This window comes from Xenopus laevis, chromosome 6S (assembly GCF_017654675.1).
Source record: "Xenopus laevis strain J_2021 chromosome 6S, Xenopus_laevis_v10.1, whole genome shotgun sequence".
NCBI classification, from domain to species: domain Eukaryota; kingdom Metazoa; phylum Chordata; class Amphibia; order Anura; family Pipidae; genus Xenopus; species Xenopus laevis.
This window is the reverse complement of record NC_054382.1, coordinates 118622632-118630781: the sequence shown is the minus strand read 5'-3', so window position 1 is coordinate 118630781 and position 8150 is coordinate 118622632.

Here is an 8150-nt window from a genome sequence, read left to right as displayed (position 1 = left end):
CCCTCTCTCAGCATCTGTTTCTCTTTATTCTCGCTTCATGCAGCAGTTGGGTGTCAGATATTCATTGACAGTTAGATCCAATATATCTTATAGGGGGGCTCCTTTTGCCTAGAAGATGTATTAGAGCTCACTCTATTAAACTCACCAGACATCATGTCTCTCTACATGCAGAATTTGTGCAAAAGGCAGATTTTGTTTGTACTGGAATCAGTTATTTGAATGAGCTCTAATTCATCTGCTAGGAAAGGAAGCCCGCCCCTATAAGATATATTGGCTTATTCATCTGACACCCAACTGCTGCATGAAGACAGAATGAAGAGAAACCGATGCTGAGAGAGGAATAGTGACTATAAACTTGATTATTTCAGAAACAATGCAGACTTTTTAATTGATTGATCTTATACAGTGCTGCGCAATATGTTGGCGCTATATAAATACATGTAAATAATCTTATATATCATTTTAATTTTTTGCGATAGTTCCCCTTTAAAGCCAAAATGTAATGTGGTTTATATACCTAATGGCGGTACAGAATTCATTGTAAAGGTTACACTATAGATTAGCTTTCGATTGGCTCTGTGAGCACTTAATTTCCTTACTGATACAAAGTCACGATGTAAAGGTCCAGCACATGCCAGAATCTGCTCTTTGTCTGTAATGTTGGTATTCCCAAACTCAGGCCCTCCAGTTGGCCTGAAACTCTCAGCATCCTCGTAGGCGTGTTTATGCTAAGCTGCTGTTGTACTACAACTCCCAGCCACGCTGGAAATTGTATGCTGTCAGTAGCTGGATGGCTGCAAGTTTGGAGCGTAAACATGGCCTAAAGCTTCACGTATTTGCAACGGTTTTGCAAGCATGTCATTTACATATATTTTTATGTCCCTGGAGAGAGAAATTTAACAGTCCACTCAGTCCCAAAGATCGAACCTCATCCGCACTTATAGTTAAATTGCTGCCCAATGGCATAAAAAAGCCGGAGAGTCCATGTATTGGCAGATTGTAATGCTTTATATGAGAGTCTGGTACCTGGGTTCTCTGGTTAGCGTATTCTTTGTATACATCTATACTAACTCCACTCTTTGTTTCAATAACTATTGATTTCTACCAGTGTTGTGTCTAGTGATGTGCGGGCCGACCCAAAACCCGCGGGTCCGGCGGATTCAGGCCAACTCCTGCACAAAATCTTTGGGCGTGTGTGGGTTGAGCTCGTCTCCTGCTCTCCCCTACCGCGACCTAGAACTGCCGGCTTCCGGTGCCATAATTTATATACTTCCGCCTGCCTCTGCCCTGCCCCTTTTGTGATGTCACTGCGGGGCGGTCAATAAAAAGAGGGGTGGATCGGGCCGGGTGCAATTCAGGAGGGGTCGGGTGCGGATCGAGAAATTCTCTACCAGCACATCACTAGTTGTGTCCTATTATGGATTGTTAAGATGCATATAGGATATGTCCATTGTGTTTTAGGCTAATCTACAGGATGGAGCAGCTATAAAGAAGAATATGGTGAAGCACATGGGTGTACAGATATGAGACCTGGTCTTTCCGTAATTTGGATCTTCATAACTTAAAGGGGTTGTTCAGCTTTGAGTTACCTTTTAGTATGATGTAGAGTGATATTCGGAGACAATTTTGTTTTGGTTTTCATTTTTTATTATCTGTGGTTTTTAAATTATGTAGCTTTTTATTCAGCAGCTCTCCAGTTTGCAATGTCAGCGATCTGGTTGCTAGGGTCCAAATCACCCTAGCAACCATGCATTGATTTGAATGATAATATGGAAAATTAATAGGGGATGGTCGGAACAGAAAGATAAGTAATAAAAAGTAGCAATAACAATAAATGTGTAGCTTTAGAGAGGATTTGTTTTTAGAGGGGATCAGTGGCCCCCTTTTGAAAGCTAGAAAGAGTCAGGAGGAGAAGAAGGCAAATAATTCATAAACTATAAAAAAAAAAAAAAAATAATGAAAACCAATTGAAGTTGCTTACAATTGGTCATTCTATAACATACTAAAAGTTAACCTGAAGGTGAACCACCCCTTTAAGTCTACTAGAAAATCATGTAAACAATAAATAAACCCAATAGGCTGGTTTTGCTTTCAATAAGGATTAATTATATCTTAGTTGGGATCAAGTACAAGCTACTGTTTTATTATTACAGAGAAAAGGGAAATACTTTTGAAAAATTTGGGTTACAGTATTTGGATAAAATAAAATCGGAGCTTTCTGGATAACGGGTTTCTGGATAAAAGGTTCCATAGCTGTATCTATAGTGGAATAGGCCCTGTGACTGCCCATGACGTATTGGGAGGGAGCAAGAGAGGCACTTATTGATGTGTAGCTTCAATATATGTTCTGAAAAAGTCTTCTTCCCAGAGTGGGGCCGCGTAACTCCGAGTAAGGGAGGAGTTTAAGAGGCACATTTATTAAAGGTCGAATTTCGAATTCATGTCAGTTTATTTTAACTCTTATTAAATTTGAATACACTCGAAATTCGATCGGGGGGGTTATTTGATAAAAAAAAGGTAATATCTAAAACTCGCACTCCTTTTACCGACTCGAAAACTCAAAACAAATTTGACTAAACTCGATTTTGAATGTCAGGAAGGTTAGTAACATTTCCAAATTGGTCCCCAGACCTCTCCCATTGACTTATACATGAACTCGGCAGTTTAAGGTGGTGAATAGTCAAATCGATTTTTTTTTTTTTTTAAAGGGCCAGAGTATGATAAATCTTGAAATTAAATAAAAAATTCAATTTGAGTTTGGATAAGAACAATTCGAATTTGAGAGTTTTGACCATAAAAAAAAAAACTAAAATTCAACCCTTAATAATCTGCCCCTAAGTGTTATACTCTCATGATTTGGGAAATACTGAGCTATTTCTCTGTATCTCAAAGTTGCATGGGGGCAATACACTCTGTGAAATATATCCCAGCATGCTTTTCGGTGCAATCCTTATAAGCAAAATAATGTATATATAATGTCTCTGTTGTTTCCCTTAAAGGGGCAGCATCCCCTCCCTTTCTTCAACATGAGCTCCACGAATCGGGTTTAACATACATTTCACCAATTCTTTTCATATAGCAATATCTACGGTTTTTGTTATTTCTAAACAAGTAAATGAAACCACTTCCCGTTTCTTCCAAGCAGGGGTCTCTCAAATGAGCAACTGCTTATTTCAAAAGCGGCAGCATAGGGGTTTGTTTATACAGAGTTCATTATCTCCCTTTCAGTAAATCAGCCTGTTATAGAAAGAGAGGGGAGAGTGAATGATGCTACAAAACAGCAAACCTGTTTTTTTCTATCACGAAAATTATAATGTACGACAAGCTTCAGCAACTTTCCAAGTAGAATCAATTAAATATTCTGCATTGTTTCTGAAATAATCAAGTTTATCTTCACTATCCCTCTCTCAGCATCTGTTTCTCTTCATTCTGTCTTCATGCAGCAGTTGGGTGTCAGATATTCATTGACAGTTAGATCCAATATATCTTATAGGGGGGCTCCTTTTGCCTAGAAGATGTATTAGAGCTCACTCTATTAAAATCATCATGTCTCTCTACATGCAGAATTTGTGCAAAAGGCAGTTATTTTTTTAGATTTTGTTTGTACTGGAATCAGTTATTTGAATGAGCTCTAATTCATTTGCTAGGAAAGGAAGCCCCCCTATAAGATATATTGGATCTAACTGTCAATGAATATCTGACACCCAACTGCTGCATGAAGGATGGCGTTGGCATGGATTCCAGAGGAAGAGCTTGATCCTGACTCCAATCCAATTGATGGTACTAAAAGAAAAAAAAAATAGGTATATACTTGTGTTTAGAAACTATCCTCCATTAAGGAAATTGGTGAATATATAAACTGTATGTTGCATGTATTTATATGACCAATAAAGCACCCCCTGTTGTAACGTATAAGGATATTGGAAGTAGGGATGCACTGAATTCGGGATTCGGCCAGTATTGTGCCTTTTTCAGCAGGATCTGGATTCAGCTGAATCCTTCTGCCAGGCTGAACCGAATTCTAAATTGCATATGCAAATTAAGGGCGGGAGAGAAATCACATGACTTTTTGTCACAAAACAAGGAAGTAAAAAATGTTTTCCCCTTCCCATCCCTAATTTGCATATGCAAATAAGAATTCGGGGCAGTATTCGGCCAAATCTTTTATGATGGATTTGGGGGTTCGGCCGAATCCAAAATAGTGGATTTGGTGCATCCCTAATTGGAAGTCACTGAGGGATTCCATGAGTATTTATATGGTCATTGAACACCTCAGTGACTTCTTAAATCCTTTTACTTTACAACCTGTTATCCAGAATGCTTGCGATCTGGAGGTTTCCGGATAATGGATCTTTCCATAATTTGAATCTTCATACCTTAAGTCTACTAGAAAATCATGTAAACGTTAAGTTAACACAATACGATGGATTTGCTTCCAATAAGAAATAATTATATCTAAGTTGGGATCAAGTACAAGGTACTATTTTATTATTACAGAGAAAAAGGAAATCATTTTTAAAAAATTTGGATAAAATAGTCTATGGGAGATGGCCATTCTATAATTCAGAACTTTCTGGATAATTGGTTTCCAGATAATGGGTCCCATACTTGTACCTGCATGGTACCTGGGGTTTTCCAGATAAAGGACCTTTCTCTAATTTGGATCTCCAAAACTGAAGTCTACTAAAACATCACTTAAACATTAAATAAACCCTGCAGGATTGTTCTGCCTCCAGGAGGAATTAATTCTAATGGTAGGGGACCTGTTATCCAGAATGCTCCGGACCTAGGGTTTTTCCAGATAACGAATCTTTCTGTAAATTGGATCTTCATACCTTAAATGTATTAGAAGATCATGTGATATTAAATAAACCCAATAGGCTGATTTTGCTTCCAATAAGGATTAATTATATCTTAGTTGGGATCAAGTACAAGTTACTGTTTTATTATTACAGAGAAAAAGGAAATTATTTTTACAAATTTGGATTATTTTATTATAATGGTCTAAGACAGACGGCCATTCCATAATTCGGAGCTTTCTGGATAATGGGTTTCCAGATAGGCTGGTATTGCTTCCAATAAGGATAAATCATATCTTAGTTGGGATCAAGTATAAGCTACTGTTTTATTTTTACAGAGAAAAATCATTTAAAAAAAAAAATTGGATAAAATGGAGTCTATGGGAGATGGCTATTCTGTAATTCAGAATTTCTGGTTAATGGGTTTCCAGATAACGGGTCCCATACCTGTATCAGCATGGTACCTGGGGTTTTCCAGATAAAGGACCTTTCCGTAATTTGGATCTTCATAAAGAAGTCTCCTAAACCATCACTTGAATAAACAGATTGTTCTGCCTCCAGGAGGAATTAATTATAATGGTAGGGGACCCGTTATCCAGAATGCTCAGGGCCAGGGGTTTTCCCAAATACGAATCTTTCTGTAATTTGGATCTTCATACCTTAAATGTATTAGAAGATCATGTGATATTAACTTAACCCAATAGACTGGTTTTGTTTCCAATAAGGATTAATTATATCTTAGTTGAGAGTAGTACAAGCTACTGTTTTATTATTACAGAGAAAAATAAATTGTTTTTAACCATTTTGATTATTTGGATAAAATGGATTCTATGGGAGACGGCCTTTCTGTAATTCTGAGCTTTCTGGATAACTGGTCTCTGGATATTGGATCCCAATTAGTTTGGATTAAGTACAAGGTACTGTTTTATTATTACAGAGAAAAAGGAAATAATTTTTACAAATTTGGATTGTTTTATTATGATTGTCTAAGGCAGACGGCCATTCCATAATTTGGAGCTTTCTGGATAATGGGTTTCAGGATAACGGATACCTGTATCTTTGGATCAAGTACAAGGTACTGTTTTATTATTACAGGGAAAAGGGAAATGTTCTATTTGCTTTCTGGATAAGAGATCCCGCAACTCTGTGTGTGTGTTTATATATTACTCATACACACACACTAATTTTGCCCATGGGAAGGGGAGTGGCCACGTGATGCAGACAAGATTCGTTTCCACGAATTAAAGCGGGTTAAAGCCAGTGATCAGGATTCTGCACATCTGTAATATTCCCTGTGTAACGGTATAAGGCCGATTCATTATTTGGGAGGAGGGGTGGGGAGGCAGCCGCCCAGGACCTACAGTTCATTGGAATCGATAATAATAATAAACTGCTGTTTATTTATTCTTTGCCATTTTCTTTTTAGGGCATATTCTGATGTTACGGAAATTGTTTTATTTTTGTGTCTCTATGCTATTTATTACATTTTAAGTCATTTCTCAAGAAAAAAAAAAGAAAGCATGTTTCAAGTCTTGTGCGTATGTCCGGTGTAGTCAGTCAAACTGACGATCCTTTTTATTATGTAAAACATTCACGTTTTTGGCTTTTTTTTTTCTTTTTTTCCTGTTCCCATGTTAGCAGTTTATTTTGAATGAGTGATGTTTTTTTTGGCGTTTTTTTTTTCAACATAATAAAAGTGTTTACTTTGGCCTGAAAAACATGTATAGTTTTGTGTAGTCATTCTAGCAAAAAAGTACATTTTGCTGAAGCCATTCATTTATGAACATAAACTGACCCATGTAGTCAAAGAACAGTTTAAAGATACAAACTGGGTAAAAAGATAGGCTGTGCAAAATAAATAATGTATCTAATATAGTTAGTTAGCCAAAAATTTAATGTATAAAGAGTGACTGGATGTCTAACATAATAGCCAGAACACTACTTCCTGCTTTTCAGCTCTCTTGGTTTCCACTGATTGGTTACCAGGCAGTAACCAATCAGAGACTTGAGGGGACCATATGGGTCATAACTGTTGCTTTTGAATCTGAGCTGAATGCTGAGGATCAATTGCAAACTCACTGAACAGTTATGTCCCATGTGGCCCTCCTTAAAGGGATACTGTCATGGGAAAAAAAATTTTTTCAAAATGAATCAGTTAATAGTGCTGCTCCAGCAGAATTCTGCATTGAAATCCATTTCTCAAAAGAGCAAACAGATTTTTTTATATTCAATTTTGAAATCTGACATGGGGCTAGACATTTTGTCCATTTCCCAGCTGCCCCATGTCATGTGACTTGTGCCTGCACTTCAGGAGAGAAATGCTTTCTGGCAGGCTGCTGTTTTTCCTTCTCAATGCAACTGAATGTGTCCCAGTGGGACATGGGTTTTTACTATTGAGTGTTGTTCTTAGATCTACCAGGCAGCTGTTATCTTGTGTTAGTGAGCTGTTATCTGGTTACCTTCCCATTGTTCTTTTGTTTGGCTGCTGGGGGGGAAAAGGGAGGGGGTGATATCACTCCAACTTGCAGTACAGCAGTAAAGAGTGATTGAAGTTTATCAGAGCACAAGTCACATGACATGGGGCAGCTGGGAAATTGACAAAATGTCTAGCCCCATGTCAGATTTCAAAATTGAATATAAAAAAATCTGTTTGCTCTTTTGAGAAATGGATTTCAGTGCAGAATTCTGCTGGAGCAGCACTATTAACTGATTCATTTTGGAAAAAAATTTTTTTCCCATGACAGTATCCCTTTAAAGTCGCTGACTAACTCAGAGTTAGAGAGCTGAAAAGCAGGAAGTAGTGTTCTGGCTATTATGTTACACATCCAGTCACTCCAGCCTTTATACATTACATTTTTTGCTAACTAGCTATATTATATACATTTTTGTATGTTGCACAGCCTATTTATTTACCCAGTTTTTATTTTAATACTTAATTCCTTTAAAAGGCATAAATTATGTTTATATGTAATTGTAAGAAATCCAGCACCCAAAACCTTACAATGCACCACAAGGCACCGAGTTAGTTGCAGGACAATCAGCCCCTACTAAAACTCCAATATACTCTAGGGTACAAAATGTCCTCTGGGCCATATCTCTGTCCTTCAATAAAAAGAGAAGGTTCGGAAATTGTGCAAAAAATGAAATATTTCCTTATTCCCAGGAGGCATGGACAATTCTTCACAGCAGTTTAGTTTGGCCTGGCATTTACCCTTTGGGAGACTCTATGAGATTAAATCTCTTATCTGCTATCAGGTTTCCTTTGCGATTAAACATGAACAGTCTACATTCCTAAAATGCTGCGCTGAAATGCCAGTAAACTCCAATATCCTGCCATGGGATAATGCTGCC